This window comes from Cuculus canorus, chromosome 1, assembly GCF_017976375.1.
Source record: "Cuculus canorus isolate bCucCan1 chromosome 1, bCucCan1.pri, whole genome shotgun sequence".
NCBI classification, from domain to species: domain Eukaryota; kingdom Metazoa; phylum Chordata; class Aves; order Cuculiformes; family Cuculidae; genus Cuculus; species Cuculus canorus.
The window spans coordinates 65,175,936-65,193,863 of record NC_071401.1 but is presented as its reverse complement, the minus strand read 5'-3'; the positions used below and the strand labels follow the sequence as shown (position 1 = coordinate 65,193,863).

Sequence of the window (17,928 nt, the reverse complement as noted above, 5' to 3'; positions counted from 1 at the left end):
GTTACATTTTTTTTCATTTTTGCAATGGTTTTTAATGGCTGATTAAATTACTGAAAAGTAAAGGGCTTTGCATATGGCCAGACAAGGTTAAACAGCAGTATGTGATCATTTTACATGTAGACCCCAATCCCACCCTACTAGTAATATTTTGGAATGTAATTAATAAAACAGAAACAGATACGGACCTGGATATAATCTGAGGTTATTTTTTGCTTATGTTTTGGTCTTTGCATGTGTTTTGTGAAGTCTTTCATTGGGAAAACTTACTCTGTTGCAGTTTGCTGTAGAAAATACTGACTCTTCAATAGAAATATTAGAATTTGTGAGTGGACTTGTTAGAAAGCAAAAAAGGTTTACTTAAAAAATAACATAGCAAAAGCTTGTGTAGGTTTATTACAGTTGTCCTTTGCTTGTGTTGTGTCTAACAGGTTAGGTTTCTTGGTCACTTCTTTGTTACCATGTCCTCTATTACTAAGCTGCCATAAAGTACACAGAAATTGAGGACTACAGGACAGGTGACAGGCAAAAAAGGTTATCACAAGATTTGCTAGTGTAATATTTGAAATCACAGGCCTTTTGCAGATATTCTTTGAATATACTGATTACAGTGAAGCTGATGTTGATTATGCCTTTTCAAAGATTTTTATAAGGAGAAAACTCTGACATAAATTAACTAGTTAAAATCTATATCGCTGTTGTGACTCTAAGCTCCTTTGATATAGATTTCTGTTGTTTAAAAGATATATATTTTGTCTAAAAGCTACTTTATGAAAGGATTGCGTCAAAGTGATAATATATCAAATGTTTGTGTGAAATGTGAACAGTATTTGCTTGATGTAAAATAAACACATTTTAATTTATATCCAACAGAAGTGTGTTCATGTGAACAGAGACATGTCCTAGCATATGTGAAGATTTACCTCCTTGTTGTTAACAAAGGTGTATGCTGTAGGGTGCTTCACTTCACTATGGTGGCAGCTGGTGTGAGAACAAAGCCTGGTGGTTTTGTGACTGAACCATCTTCCAAACTTCAGCCTTTTGCATATACGTACACAGTTTTTTAAGTTCTGAAGGACTGTAATTACAATCTACTGATTCCCTTGTACCATTTCTAATAGTTTTCTCTGTGCTTTGTTTGGTCAGTTGATGCAGAAAATGCCATGCGGTGGAGTCTGGCTGGTTCTTTTGCAGTGACCAAAAGTACCTTTAAAGCATACGGAGTGCAAAGCATCTCTCATGTTCTTTTTTGCTCATACATCCGGTGACAGTAGGAAACTGCCTAAGTCATAGCTAACCCACAGACTGGCTCAGAATATACTTAATATACCCTCCAAAAAGTTGGGGCCTAAGAGTATTCTTTTTTATAGTTCAAGGGCTGTGAACTGCTTAGCATAATGAAACTTATGCCTGCGCTGTACATGACTTATCTGTACAATTTTCTTTTTACTTTTCCTCAATCCAGAGTCCTCAACTAAATTACAATCTTTAAGGCCTGCTTGTCTTGCTCTACAGTAATTTCAATAACAAGGAGAGCATGTGTCCTTCCTTAAAGGAAACTTTGTTTTTAGTGGCCATCAAGAACACACCTCCTTTTTTGTTTTGTTTTTTAAGCAAAGGCTTGCAAATTAATAGGCTAATGCTTGATCTAGTGAAGCAGCTTTCGAAAGTCTTGCTGTGCCCAGTGAAACAAGTTCTTACATACTCTTTATTGGAATGTCTAATGTCAAACATGCCTCTCCTAAGATCACAAGGAAATTCGTATTAGAATACCTGTCAACCCAGCACAGATAGGAATGGTGGTCATGAGTATTAGTCCTTAAGCCAAAGCTGTTTCCCACTTTGATCTTGCAACTATTACCACAATATGAGGGACTGAACTTAAAAAAAAAAAAAAAAAAAAAAAAAAAGGTCATTTAATAATCAGTCAATAATTATCGTAAGTCTTGTGAAATCTCATGAGAGAAACAGCAGGCTCTTAGCTGCTTCCAGTGACAAGGCTAGCAGGCTTTAAAGAGATGGACCCTTGATGTACCCAGACTTGCCTGTCATACTTGCGGTGTTCCAGCAAACAGTTGCTCCCACAGAGATGCACTTTTTCCTATCTCTTCCTTAATCAATTACGTTTCCTTGTGTTCAAACATATTTCATCTGAAAGCATTGTTGTCACACAAATGATGTAGTGTGTTGTCTATGTGATTGCCTGTAGCTATCTGCCACTCTTGTGTTGTGCTTATCCACAGTAATTACCGGTGGTTGATTCATAGTCACTTCCAGTTATTCAATAAATATGAAATGTGCCAGCCATAGTTCAAATCGTGGTAGACCTCATAAGAGCTATTACTATTTAATTAATAGTCCCTGTAGTTGATTGTTGAAGATGCATCATCCAAAGAGTTCTTAATCCATATTGTCTGTGTTCTAATGAAAGTTTATGGCACCAGTTCATTCATTGGTGTCTTATATGTAAAAGCCAAATATACCACAAAATTTTCCTACCTTTATGAGGTTGCTTTTATCAGGAAAACCTTTAATTTCATCAGAGGATGAAGTCATGCCTGTTTGATGCTAAAAACTAATTTTCACAGAACTCTATTGACTGTCATTAATTTAATCTCAGCCTTTGAATACTTAAATAGTAGAGTCCCATTAGCTTTACCATTGTTTGTGCATGGCATGTTAATGGGCATGTGCGTACCTGGAACATGCAGCTTGATGGTTTAAAACATCAGCCTGTTTTCAGCAATATTGTAGGGCTTCTGGAACTGTCATTCTTTTTCATCATTTTTGAAGAACATCAGCAAATAAAGCGTGTTCAGAGCTAGCTCTTTTAAATGTATCAGGTGCATATTAAATGCTGATTAACACTTGTTTAGCATATGTTCATTAAGTCAGACGCTTGTGGACTGAAAAACAGTTTGCCTCAAACCTCAGATGACCCCCAGGAATTTCTGAAATGATACTTTTGAATCGTCCTACATCTTTTTACAAAGCAAAAGCCTTTTCTGCACCATTCACTTTGTCTTTCCCATTCTAAGGGCTTATTCTGTTGTACCGTGTCTTCTTTTAGCCCTGTCATTGGAATTTTTCTGAAACTTTCAGGTTTTCTTAAGTGACTTCGAGACATTTCGAGACTTGTAATTTTTCTGTTGGTGGCTGTTTTCTTCATTTTTCTGTTTGATATATATTATTTCTATGTTCTTCAATTTCTTTCTTGAGTGAACTCTAATAGATACATAGCTACAATGGCCTGGTTTTAATTATGGAAATATAGCATGTAGGCCACCTATAAACTATTTTAAATGATTCATCTTCTCATTCCATTTTTTGTCTTAACTGAGTGATACTGTAGTAAAAAGTTAATGGCAATCTAGCCATTTGAAATTACTATCTTCTGTTTGCTCATATTGAGTGAAATCTGGTAATTATTACTATTCTTAAGGCAAAAGCCAGCTTCCAGGCCTGTGATTAAAATTTCATCTTCATTCATTGTAATGAATTTTTAAATAGTTTCTTTGTACAGTATTTCTTTTGTGGGAAGGGTATTTTTTATATGTTTCGATTAAGTCGTACTAAGTGAGAAACCTCCAGCATGCATTTTCCAGGCTCTAATTATCTGTAACATAATTCTTCCCATGCACTGGGGGTGGGAAGGAATTCCCTCCCATACCGGTTTGGATGGAGCGGGTGTTTGCCAGCACCACCCCCAGAGCCGCCTCTGAGCGTGGCTCCACGGGTTTCCCCTTCTCTATGCTTACTAGCTCATCTCTGTCGTGCCAAACAGAAACCTTATCTGAAGGAAGCAACAATAATTAAGAAGTCAGTTGTTTGTGGAGGGAAAAGAAAAAAAAGCATGCATTTTTTCCATCCCTTTGTAAGTCATTTTCCTGGCAACCACACAGCTCCCCAGGCAGCAGCGTGTCATGGGTGAGTGCTGCATGTGGTCCAGCAGCAGGGTGCCGTTTTCATGGGAACCCATGGTTTTCTGAGCGTTAATGCTTTTGCGGCACAACTAGCACTGCCTAAGAGGGATCTCTTAAAGGTATCTGGTCTTACTTCCTTTAGTGAGCACAACCACATAAGAAACCTTAAAGACTTCTGCATTTGTTTCTTGGTGTGGGTTGTTGAACAGATGCCCAGTGAAAGAAAGAAGGTTTATTAAAAGGCATTGAAAGAAGGATTTGACACCAAGAATAAAGGAGATGTGTTTGCAAAATGCGTAGGAACGATAGAAACACTAGAGGTGAGTGTTGGCAGTGATAGCAAATAACAGTAATATCGATAACATCTCACAGGGATGCTTAAATTGCATGAGAGTCTCTTCAAATTTCTTCTTTATTAGGATTGTAAGTCAGCAAAACGTTTCAGCAACTTTCTAGTTTTAGTTCAGTGTACTAGATTTTTATGTGGAAAGTAAGAATTGCCAAATGAGATGCAAAGTACAGAAACCAGTCATGTTTGTGGTATGTTATTTCAGAAGTGGCGTGAACATCCAGGAATTTTGTCAGCCTCCACGGTGTCTACCTGGGTCAGCCTGCTGATCTCCGACTACTCTATGTACTGTTGCTTCCTGGAATTGACACACTTATTTATTTAGTTGTTTGTTTGAAAATTCTGTTGGTTAGGAGGTTCGGTGCACTTCATTTTTAGATACAAATGTTTCAGCTCATATTTAAGCTACTGGGTTCATAGTTCTGCATAACGTGGCTATGAAATGTCATTCTCCAAGTAAGTCATCAACCTTTAACTTCTGGTGTGTGCGGATTAGTGGTCTTCATTTTTTTATTTAGGTTTTGAGGATTTTTTACTTTTTAAAAATTACTTATTGACCCAGTTTTGATACTTCTGACATGGTACATCTAGTAAATTTAATTGTACAGAGTGGTATTTTGACATTCATCAGAACACTTCTAAAACTTGAGTACTGCAAATTGACTACTACTTAGGTCTTTCATTGGTGAAAGTTATGTGACTCTAACCGTTGTGGGTTTTAACTGAACTTTTTCTACTTCTTCAGCATTCGTTTTTAAAAATATAATCATGAGAAGCATACACAGTATTTCTGGCACAGTAGCTCCTATAAATTGAGTCTTCCGTAGCCTTTGCTTGATTAATTTGTGTTTGTTTATCAACAAACTGCCTTAGCCATATTAGCTGCAAGATCACAGAAAACACATTAAATCTGTAATATGACCGAGTACTAGTCGGAAAATATTTCCGTTAGGTCTTAATTAGTTGTTTTCAAACTTAGCATTTTTTGGATACTATGTGGGTGCAAAATTTACTACAGAATGAAAGAATGATGGAAATAAGAATGAATATGGTATCATAATAAGTACACTGTTGTATAGCAGAGCCTGTTATGCCTCGTAGAGCTCATGTTCATTAAAACAGAGCTGCTTTGTAAGACAAACAGAAGTTATTTTAGTCTCTTCAGAACTTCAAGTTCCCAATGTTGTTGGATTTTCTTGTCACAGACATAAGAAATGCTCATCTTTCCACTCAAGAGCAGGCATTTAAAAATTTGATTTAGAAAAATAAGTAACGAACCAACATTCAGAACTTTCTACAGCATGTAGTGTCAAATTATTTATCACATATAAAGATTTCTAAGAGGGAATGATATGAAGTCTTCCATTTAGCCAAACATCTCTAGTTAAAATTGGCAGTAAAATCCCCTTGTAGGAATTCAAAACAAAAGTATTTTTCCTATGTCACTTCGTGTTGCTTTGAAGCTTTCTAGCTTGTCAGAAAATGTAGACATGACAGCAGTGGCATGTCTGTCGTGTCTCTTGGAGGACTGAATGAGGGTAACACTTTTAAGCAGTTAGTATGCAGGAATTTGAGTTCATCTTTACAGAGAGGAAGTAGTCAAAAGCTTTCATATGCAGTACAGATTCTTGCTCAATTTCCTAGTATCTGTGTGTTAAAATAGCTTATTCCATGGTTCGGCAAAAGCACTTTTGCTGCTGCACTTTGTCCTGCTTTTTAGTTGAGTGCTCGAAGTACGCATGTTTGATGGAGCAGGGTGGAGCGTGGAGAGTTCACCAGTGATGAAATTGAGGAAGATGCTTTTGTGGTAGGGAAGAAGCTGATGGGAACTGTTTAGTGTAATGTCTTTGGTGATTTAACGAGAAAAAAGCTGTAAAAATTGTGTTTCTTCCATCTTCACAGTAATAATAGATCAGTCTGATTTCATGGATGACTGTTATTAGATGCTGCGAAAGGAGAAATGAGAGATGCTCACAGGGGTTTCAAAACACAGGGAAGAGATTTCTTCCATTTGCATTTAAAGCACATGGAGTTAGGAGCTGGCAGTGCTGATACCACTGGAGTGGTATAGCAGATGATTTGTGTAATAATAAGGATTTCAAATGCTTTGCCACTTTTTGGAAACATGTCTGCCTCGTGATTATCATTAAAAACTAGACTTAGCTTAAGTGGCTATTTTCAATTCATTGATGATCTTTGAAGATCTAGAGACATAGAGACATATTCTATAGCAGTAGCTCTGCTTGTGGAAAATGATGGAGGAAGATAGCCCTGACATAGAAGGGTCTGCTATCTCACTATGAATTTGATATATACATAATGGCAGAAGAATATCTGTATTTTGAATTAGTGGTACTATTATGCATTTTATAATAGTTACCCAGAATGCAAAACAGCCTCGCTAATTTATGGTTATGGACCTATTGTACGCCAGTAGAAATTTAAATAACTTCATGCATATCGGCTATTATCCAGTGAAAGTAGGATTAAAGGAATTGAAATTTCTGCTTTGTGGAACTAAAATCAGACTTTCTGAAAAATATCGTGTTATAATTTGTAAAGGAACATGTGCTTAAGAAGGAAAAAAACCTCCAAAGTTACACAGCAGACTAGTGTAAAAAAAAAAAAGCACCCCAAACTAAAAAAAACCAAACCCAAAATAAAACACAAACTTCATGCTTTTTTTACCTGCAGCAAAAAGACTTGAAAGCAAAGAAAGTTGGTAAATTATCTAGGAGAACTCAAGGTACAGAGCAATGCTACTGTTACTGCTTGATTAAAGACTCTGTATCAGATGTCTCCATCAGGTCCTTTATCTGATCTGAGGTGAAAAGCCAAAAACAGCAGTGAAAGCAGAACCTGCAGCTTGTTGCAGTGTCCCCGACCTCCGGTGCTGGCTGGTGATGGGAGCAGAACTTTGTCTTTTTTCAGTTTACAGGTCTATGTGTTATATTCTGCTGAAAGTTTGTCTTGTGTTCATCATTTATCGGGGTGGATTATTTAAAGGATTTGTGGCTTCAGGAGTTTGACACAAACATATAATGAAAACCACAATGTCTCTTACCTATTAGCACATTTTTCTAATATGATGGTTGCAGTAAAATGTTGCAAGGCTGAAGGCGCAAAGAAATTTAGTCCACATTGAGTGAATAAATTTGTTCTTTGCATTGTATTAGAAGTTTTGTGTAGTTGGTACTTCTCTCCCCGCTTCTCATGCAGTGTGTGTATGTGCTTGGAGGTACAATTTGACCTTCACAGGTTACAGAATGTGCCTTTATTGTAGTCATAATTATATTTTTAAAAGATAAAAGATTTGCCTTAACTCAGTGTGGCTGCATATTATGGTGTCTTTGGTACCGCTTCCCTCAGCTGTCATCTTCAAGGACCCTTGGTTTTGCCCTTCTCTGAGCCAGTTACATTTCAATGTGTAATTTTGTTTGGCCAGAACTTCACTCCCAAGGTAATTTCATTTTTCCCTGTGAAAGAGAATCACCCCATTGCCAGTGGTCCTTTCAACAGCATGTTCCAGCTGTGGAGGCAGAGCCTTTTGCTCTCTTGACGTTAAAATTTTGTGTGTGACCACTCAGCTCTTTTAATGTTTCATTTTTTCCATAGAATAAAATCCTTTAAGCAACTTGCTAATTGTGTCTCTTATCCAAGGCAGTGAAAATGAGAATATGTTTTGTTTTGTTTGGTTTTTTTTTGGTTTTTTTTTTTTTAACATGTAGTGTCTTATACTGGATTTCTTGCATCGTGTTCCCTTCTGTCCTCCTTTCCTTCAAGTTCCTGGGAGGACCAAAGCCTGCTGAAGCAGCGGAACTGCAGTCACAGCATGTGCGTTGCATCCTGCTGTGGGGGCTGAACCCTTCCCATGAACAAGTGCTAAGGGGGATGGTGGTGCAGTGACCACAGTTTTTCAGAAAATGTGGTCTCTGTGCACTCTGCGTACTGTCCTCTCCTTCAGCTTCACATCCGAGTGCATGAAGGTGGTAGCAGAGAAGAAACAGTTGACAGTAGCTGATTTTGAGGTCTCGCGTATGCCTTGCATTGTGTGTGTGTAGCTGCATCACCCTTCTAAAGGCCAAACTAAGATGACTGGTAAAAAACATTAGCCTGTGTATGTATGGGGACACCATTTTTTGAAGAATTCCAGTGACTCAAAGGATGGGCAGCTTTGCCGTATTGAAGTGACAGTGGCTGCTCTTTCTACCACCTTAGAATCATTGAGGGATTCTTCTTATTTATATGTGGGTATTTCTTCCATTATGCATCCCTAAATAATCCCATCACTATTACTGGATCTCTTTTTAAGGCTGTCATAATGTTTAATCTTCTGTGGTCTTTCATAATATTATTTTGTTGCTTTTTCTCTGTGTGGTCTCACTGGGGTTCAATTGACTTGTTTCTCAGGTTTTTTCAAGACTGAACAATAGCTGGCCATTCTGTGACATGTTTTCATACCATGCAAACAAAATTTCTGTATTAGCATTCATGCCTAAAAAACCATGCTTTGTCTTAGAATGTACAAGAGAAGATTTCCTTCCTGTGTCTCAAAAATGTTTTTTTTGTGGACCGTGTTCATAAAGCAGGCTCTGAGATGTGTGCAATGTATGCAGACACCTAGCATAAACCTCCTGTGTGAAAGAAAATGCTCACTTCTTTTCTGTTTAAGGAAGAGGGTTCCGATGGCTTTCTTTGAGAGTCACTTCAGTGGTAAATAAAATTATTTACTGACAAGTAGCTTTTGTGGTCTCAGCAAACAGATTTGGACAAACACAGCTTGTAATGTGAATGAGTGGTCACGTTGGCCAGGTGGACATTCGGCGTACTGTTTCTACTAGGTGACTATTTGTAGCTGTATTTTGGACCAGAAAACTGATTTAGGACTTTGGCTAAACTGTATGCAATCATTGCTGTCACTCCCATTGATTTTTTTGGACCTTGTAAATGAAAGAAGATGGAAAGTGAAAGAATAAAGAAAAGGAAAATACGATGTAGTTAAATGTCAGTGTTCTTCTATATAAACTGTACCAATTTACAAACCTGCAAGATATTTTTCTAATTGTTCATTCAGAAAGTTGTTCTTCGGAACAGGAGCTAAATTTATTGCTATATTACTTAATAATTCATTATTGAGTTTTAATCTGCAGAAGAAATTGCTTTAGTTTGTGTGTGAGTTGGGGGGGGTTGTGTTTTGGCTGTGAGGGCCAATCCTCAGAGAAGCTGGGGCTGTTTTTTTAAGTCAGCTGTTTTCCCCCTGGTACTTCCCCTCAAGTGATGACGAGGTCTGGTTTTGCATTTGTAGAAGCAAATAACCTGAGTGCTCTTGATTAATGAAGCTATGGGCATTGCAATTCAGAGAGGACCTTAGAAAAGTTGGTATCTGCTTGGGTTTCCTTAAAGGAACTTTGGATAAAATTGCAGTATCTATGACACGTTTCTAAGGAGTTCTAAGGTTTCCAAAGAAAAGAATAATAAACACCTTGGATTTTCTTGTAATATGGTATTTAATGTTTGAAAACATTAGACTAGTATAGCATTGTAGTTCTGAACTTATGAGAGAATTACTAAGGCTTTACATCATGCTTGCTCTTGGTTATGGGCCACACTGGAATAAAATGCTATAACCTTAAAGTGTGGCTCCATCTTACATTCAGGAGGGACTTCCTTGAACATTTTTAAGTAGTGAGAGATTACCCTTTACTCAGTATTTGCATCATTGTCTTCTAATGTGTTTATTTGAGTTGAGGGACTGTATAATTACTATTTTGTAATTTATCTGTTCAGGTTTGGGCTTGATGATCTGAACTTCAATCTGTATTTGTAACACCTATTAAGCCTTTCATTTTCGTGTACAGAATTGAAAGCAAATTTGAGCAAAGTAGTGAAAAGATCAAGTACTATAATCGTCCATATCCAAAACAGAATGATTCGGTCTCATTTCTATGGAAGAGTCTTTGAATTGGAGGGTCATCATTTTACATTCAGGGTAGTCTGCTTCATACTTGCTATTTTATTTTATAAGAAATAAATCATTGAATGGGTTCATGTTAGCCAGTGGAATTTTTATCCTAAGTTGTCCTGTGCACCTCTTTCACTTCTTATAAATGGGAGATAGCTGAATATAAATCATCTTTTTATCAAATCCTGGAGGAGGAAGGGGAGCATTAACTGTTGCATGCTTAGTGAGGGATAGGAGCATGTATTGGGTAGATAGTTTTGAGCACCACATGCATTTAGGGATTTTTTTGACAATATTCTACTAGTGTTTGCAAAGGAGAGGCGAAAGAGACCGTCTTTCATTCTCTGCATCAAGGAAACTGAAAGCACTGGAAAGTCTTAAGGGGCTACTGTGCCTTCTCCGCATGCTTTATAAATCTGTTCTTAGAACAGTAGAGCTTAAGTTAGTCCTGTTTTTTTTTTTCTTATTGGGGCATCTGACAAAATCAAGAAAGCATCATTAATAATATTACAAAGTAGGTGGAAATATCTTTAAACGATCTCTATCTGAAAGCAAAGACTGTATTTAAAATGAGCTGTCTTCAGTTTAAATTCGTAGACGGAAATTGGTACCATGGATCTGGAGAAACCCTGTTCATTTTATATGTCTTCTATTTGAGACTGAGACAGCTGTTTTCCTATTCCATAGAGAATTTAAAAGCCCAAGGGCATTCCAAATTTGCCTAGTAAGACTTCATCTACTTCAGTTTTCTATTGAAGTGAGAACATACATGAGATGGTTTATGGAAGCCTTTGGATTGTGTGTTGGACGCCTTTGGAAAACTAACAGGCTACATCCCAGTAGCATATCTTTCACTTTTAACCTCTTGTTCTAAAATGCTCTGGGTACAGGAAACTCAGTACCCAGTACTAGAATTTGAATATGTGTTTCTTGATAACAGACAGGGATGTTTAACACAGTCTAAATCACAAGAATTTAATGCAGTAGTTGTTTTTAATACGTTTGAGTTGATTTATTTGTGGTAGCCTCTGTACCAAATAGTGTTTGCTGTATGGGAAACTTTGAAACTACTTTTTCCTGTATTTGAAAAACATAGTGATAAAAGCAGCCTGGTTGTAGAAATGTCAAGAATTTACTTCTGACATTTAAAGAAGTATTTCAGTTTTCTGATTTGTTCTAGTGTAGCTTTTTTTGATATTGAGCTTCTTAAAGAAGACACAAAAAATTGTTCATAGAGCGGTAAGGCTTCATTTCTGTATCACAAATGCAGTTGAAGATTTCTGGAATTTATAGCAATGTCCTTTAAAGAATGCTATTGATGGAGATACTACTTCTAAAACACTGACTCTCCCATATGGATCTTGGTCTTTGAAAGTTTGCTTGGAAACTGAATGTGTAGGTGAAGGGAGCTTGCAGACGAGAATGTGCAGAGATATTTGGATTTATTTCTATGTAACGGAAGAAGCTCCAGTCTGCTAAATTCCTTTTTAATAAAGAAGCAAAGACGAGTTATTTTAAAATTATAAAAATAATAATAGTAAATAACACGAAGCTAAGTGAATGTCTGATCTGGACATTCCAGCTGTCAAAATGTTATGCATTTATCTCTGAATTGGGTGAATTAATTAATTAATTTACATAATTTTGTTTTTTCTTAAGAATTTTCCTAAGAAGTTAATTACATCTTTCTTAATAGTTTTTTCCCGTTGTTTTAAAAATGGCACTTTATGCTTTGCATGCTTATTAACTGTAAGCATTTATATGCAATATAAACCAGAGCCTTGGTATTAGGAAATGAATTACTTATTTGGTAAACAGAAAAGGATAATTTTTTTTTAACTGTGTGTGTGAAGCCAGATGGAGTTGGAATTCTATTCAAGTTCACAAGAAAAAATCATGATTTTAAATATCTTAAATAAAAACTGGCTGAAATACTGAATGTTACCTCTAAATAAAATGAGATTTGATAAACTTGCTTCTCTGCTGCATCTGACAGAAAACACTTGATTAGTAAATGGAGAATTTCTGGTTACCTTCTCTTTGAAGGCCTTTAGAACTAGGAGAGCTCTTCTGTAAAATTTGGTTTTATATTTGGAGGAACTAATATGTATTTCCATCTCAGCTGAAAATGATTTTTTAACTTGTTATAAAGTCATTAAACTTAACAGAAATTATTTAAATATTTTTTTCTAACTCTTTCATAGATGACTTACTATTCAGCATTTGAAGAAGTTCTTGCTCTACACATTTATACTGGGAATTCTCCTAGGTTATTTGTTTGACTTCATTAAATTTATCAGCCTTAAACTTGTTTTGCTTGAATGTTTCAGCTGTTTAATGGAAGTTGTCTTAATAGATTATAGTAACGTTAAATTTTTCAGCTCTGGAGTGCATTGTGTCAATTTACGCTGGACATTAGGAAGAATTTCTTCACTATGAGAGTGATGAGGCACTGGCACAGGTTGCCCAGGGAGGTTGTGGATGCCCCATCCCTGGAGGTGTTCAAGGCCAGGTTGGATGGGGCCTTGGGCAGCCTGAGCTAGTGGGATGTCCCTGCCCATGGCAGGGGGGTTGGAACTAGGTGATCTCTAAGTTCCCTTCCAAACCTTACTATACTATGATACTATGATGAATTTGAATTATAATGGGTTAATTTTTAAAGAAGAAAAACATTATTTTAAAATGTGATTAAAATGAAAATATTTTTGGAAAAAGCCTATTTTACTTAAGCTCTTTGTGGTGGTTTCTATGATTTTTTTTTTTTTTATACCATAAAGCATTTAGCACTGTATAAAGCATATTGCTTTAGAGGGAGGATACACAAGTTGAGATGCATTGAAATGTCTATGAAAAATTTTACAAATCACTGCTTTGTCTTTTGTTAATTGCGAGAATTATGACCAGTAGTGTAAAGAAATTTCAGTACCTGGGAATTTGTAATGCCAATGAAAGAACCTTTTTAATTTTTTTTTCCCATAAATAAATTTTCAGATACTCATTCATGATATATTTAAAACCCAGGCTTTGCTATCCTGGTGAGAGTTGTGGCAGCATGGATAAGATTTAAGGCAAAAGCTGAAGGAGCCCTCTCCCTGGAATTTTCTCCCTTTTTCCTCCTCTTTTCAGTACCTTCGTTTTTCTATATTAGCCAGTTTGATACTGAACCGCTGCGAACTCAAGTGCTGAAGTTGAGCGTCACTTTGAAAAGCATTGCCATTGAAAGCAAACTGTGAAGTTGGGCAAGGGTATTATCGCATGGAAGGATGAAGGTGCTCAGCCTACGGCTGGGAGTCGAGGAACACCGCAATCAAAAAAATCAGAATCAGCCCAGCATCACTTCATCTTGCTGAAATTGTGCCAGTTAGTCAGCTTTTGACAGAACCGTGCATCACGGGTTGAGTTTTGCGTGCCAGCCTGATTGCAGAGCAAGCCTCTTTGGGAAGGCACGGTGGTTTGAGTAACTTGGGGGCTGGCGGGGAGCCAGTAGGTGGGAAGGCAGGATCCTCTCTAGCCCTGCCTGCCTTTTCAAGGGGCCGTCATGTTTCTGTTTCTGGAGGATTTAAAAAATAAAAACATCTACAAAATTTAGTTTAGAGAGATAAAAAATGAAATACTGCATTTTTTTACCCACCTTTAGTTTTGACTGAACGTAAGTGTACTTTTAATTCATCTCCAGTACGTTCCTGTGTTTTCACTAGTTGATGCAGCATAATTTAGTTTTTAATTGAGAAAAAGCTTTTTGTATTTGTAAATAGACTATGAAAGAAAGTAGCTGGCAGTATTTGATTTAGTATTAATTCAAGATACTTATTTGATGACCCTCATCATGCTTGAGTTAACTTTTTTGCTGATTTAGAGCTTTATAATAATATTTGATAACTGGTAGAAAACTAATTTCAAATATAAAGGGTTGAATACACGATACAAAAATCAGTTCTGACTTGTTATGAAGAAGAATCCATTAAGATTTTGTTGTTATAAAGAATAACAGCAAAAAAGAAAATATATAAGAAGTTGACTTCCTAACTGCCGTGGGGAAAGGGAATGTAACAGGATTACTCAGAGCATTTATTTCCGGCGGTATGTTTAGATTTGCAACTAGCTACCCCAATAGTGATACAGGGTATTTAAAGGATGCCATTTAGTAGAAGTCTAGTCCCTTTAAGAGGAAGTATTTTCTAAGAAATCAGTTGTCTTGAGGCATTTTTGTTGTTGGGTTTCCAGTCTCTTTTATAGTTTAAAGGTCACTTACTTGGGGAGAGGGAGGAAGGGACAGGGGAAATCCTTCTCTTGCTCTTTTTAATAAGAAGCTGTTGGACGGTACTTAAGCAGTTTTATCTGGCATATTTAGTGGCATGATCTCGTTCACTGAGTTCTAGATTGAGGAATTACGTTCTGGAAATTGGTTAGTGTTGCCTCTATGATTTCTCAAAGCAATACAGTTTTCTTTTATTGTAGCATTTTCTGATAGGCCATTTTTTTTGTCCTGTGAATTTTACTTGATCACAGGTAAGCTACAGTGAATGTTTTTGCTCCTGATTTATGTATTAAAATCAGAGAAGGTTTTAGAAGAGATGGGTTGAGAGAATTCAGGTGACGCTAGTTTTGCTTGCCAACTATTTTTCAGGAATTGGCTTCGGATATTTTATATACGTAGAAAATGGGACATTGGAAAGTCAGTAATCTGAGGTATCAAGCAAACGTAAAATTCCATTGGAAAAGGACTGTATCTTTTCTGTTTAAAGTTAAATTACATGCAAGATGTGATAAATTTAGGAAATGTACCCTTGGAAGTGGAATGCTAGACAATTTGACTGCAAATATCTTCCGTGCTTAGTGCATGTTATTCTTAAATAGAATGTAATAAAGTGAATATGAATTCATGTAAGCCTACAGAGGTGCATTATACAGCCATGTCAGTGAATCAGCTCCCTCACCTCTGAAAATGAGCAGAAGCAGTTAAAATACAAAATGTGGTCACTCATCAGTTTCAGGCAAGGATGCAAGGCTCACAGGAGCATGGGAAGACTCATCAAATAGCTTTTCCTAATTCAGGGAAGACTTATGTGTTTTGTAAATGGGCTTTTTTCATAAAGGAGCTATGTAATATAAACCATAATTAGCAAATGGAATCTAAATCTCGAGTAGTGGCAAGAACACCCATTTCTCTAGGAGTGCCATGTATGTATTTGATAAAGTGTATATGAGAAGAAAGTTGTAAAGATAATTAAATTTGTTTGTCCTAAGTACTAATTTTCATAAAGACTGTCGCTATACTACAGACTGTAGTGCCTTCACTGAGGCAGGAGGAAAGAGAATTCTTTCTTTCGGTTTTAGCAGGAAAAGGGTGGGCAGTTGGGGCGTCTGTACTGTGTGACATGCAGCCAAGCTTTGGGACACGAGAGTGGCTGGCGTGGCAGAAGACATAGATAAGGGATGAGGAATCAACACTATTGGAGCATTGAGCCAAAGGGGAATGACCTGAAGGAAATTCTGCCACTTTGAGGCTTGGATTGAGGGGAGCTAAAGACCTTTATTTCCTAGGGGAACTTAAGGAGCACAAGGTGAGAAGGCCAGAAGTGCTGCAGGGAGAGGGCACTGGAGGTATGAGCTGGAGGGCCTACAGCTACAATGTAGGAGGGCTGTCATGGAGACAGACTGGTAATGAAAGGGTGTAAGGCTGCGGTCTACACAATGGGGAGTTAAGAGACAGGAAACAAATTCATAGGAAACAGGTCTTCCTTCAGCCTGCTGCTTGCAAAGCTAGCTATTCTTTAGAGCTGCAACTGAGCGAGGAAAGGAAGAGGGCATGAAGTAATGTGGGAAGCATGCTTCTGAGTCAGCCTAGGACTAACCTCGGGGTCAGAGGATTTCTTTCACTGCAGGGAGAAGGAGGATTTGCAGTGTATCCCTTCTCTGGATATGATGCTAACCATTTCTTTTTATCTTTGCAATATATCCACCTAAAAATTAAATCTACTTGCAACACTTGGCATCTTGTTTGTAAAAAAGAAAAAGGACTAGTTTAGTGTGGGTCGAGTGTAGATTGTGAACAGTGTTATTTCGTGCAAGACATCACACCATAAAACAGGCTTACGGCTGCTTTGCGATGCTTTTGCTCCCACTCGTTTCCCATTGCTTGAAAGCTAAGCTCTTCCTTTAGGTTTCCCTTTACAACAGCTAGTTGTGTTGCAAAGGATTATGGCTTCAGGCAAATGAGTCAGAATGAGAAAAAAATAGTAGCTCACTACTGGGTAAGTTTTCATTGGAACAAAGGCAATAAAAATGCCAAAATTATAGCCGCAGTAGCAAGTATATTTGACTCTTCCAAAGGTGACTCCCAAGTGCTTGAAAGTTTTGTTTTCCGTTAAATTCTTTACATGGGTTTCATTACATTTGGACATAAGAATAGGGATACCCTTACAAATAGAAGTATATGAACATTCCTATTAGTAGCAAGTAACGGCAGTGTTTACTTTTCCAAAGGTGACTCATGTAGGTTGTACCTTTTTTTAATGAAGTTGCAATTTTTGTCATAGATGCATACCTAGTTTATGATCATCCTAACCTTACACTTGCTTAGCGAGCCATCCTACTAAATTATATTTTTTAGACTTATTTTATAAGGAAATGAAGCTTATATAAGTCGTGTTGTCACAGTCAGCTGTCATCATCCGTCCATCTGTCCAGCCTTGATAACTCATCCAATTCTAAGCAAACTTGACAGACTGGCAGAGACAAACTAACTTGTTTTCTCCAACTCAGTGCTTAGGACGGTCATTGCTGGTGTCTGCCGTTGGAGGAGAAGCCAAAGCAATCCCAGCTCTTTGCTCAGTCCAGACAGGGCTGAAAGGCAGCGGGATGCTGGGCACCATGCTTGGCTGGCCAGCCTGACAAAGGTGGGGAGGGCAGCACCAGGGGAGATGGAGTATACTTTTGGGGGCTGTTTGGAAGTTGCAGTGGGGAGCTGGAGTTATGAGAAGGACCTGGGAATGTGAACACAGTCAAATGATAATGGGGCTTATTGTGGATCCTGCAGAAGATGGGGGAGGCAGAGGAAGAGTAATGCAGCAGGAGGTATAAGGAAGAAAACAGGAACAGATTTCCTTCGTTCTGCTCATGGAACGACTTGTTTCCTCTTCTGTCATAGATGCAGTTATGAATGTTGTAACCTCGCATAAAAAATGACCATTAAATAATATAGTGCATGCCCTTCTCTTGTGTTTGGCTGCAGATGGGTCTCTGAATACTTGGTCACCTTGGTAAGACTAGTTGATTTTGATGTACTTGGCTGCTATTGAAAAAGACTAATTGTTGCCTTGCTGTCAGCAAAGTTTGGCTACATCAAATGTTAGCCTTAAACTGAAGAGCTCCAACTGCCTTTACTGATAAGGGAAAACAGGCTTCTGATTCTGTTTTTCATCATTATGGTGTGTGTTGAGTGGGGAGGATAGAAAGGAACATTTTAAATGGCAGATGCAGCATTGGAAAGTTTGTAGAAAAATGTGCAACTTACGAAACTCTTAAGTGAAAGAAAGTGCTTGGATGATAGCCCTTTGCTAAATGTTTTGTCACCTTTATCGGACTTCAGAAACTTTTTTTAGAAATTGTTGGGTTTTTTTTTCACCTGTTTGATTACTTTTTTTTCTCTAGATACTTCTGTTTATGACATTCTTTTAGCATGCTGCGTCCCCATG

The 17,928-nt window shown here is 37.4% G+C and overlaps 1 protein-coding gene across 1 annotated transcript in view; it reads left to right on the top strand.

The window, feature by feature from the left end:
• Positions 1 to 17,928, top strand: part of NCK2 (NCK adaptor protein 2) — a 92,818-nt gene that overhangs the window by 60,611 nt on the left and 14,279 nt on the right. The gene's annotated exons all lie outside the window — the stretch shown is intronic.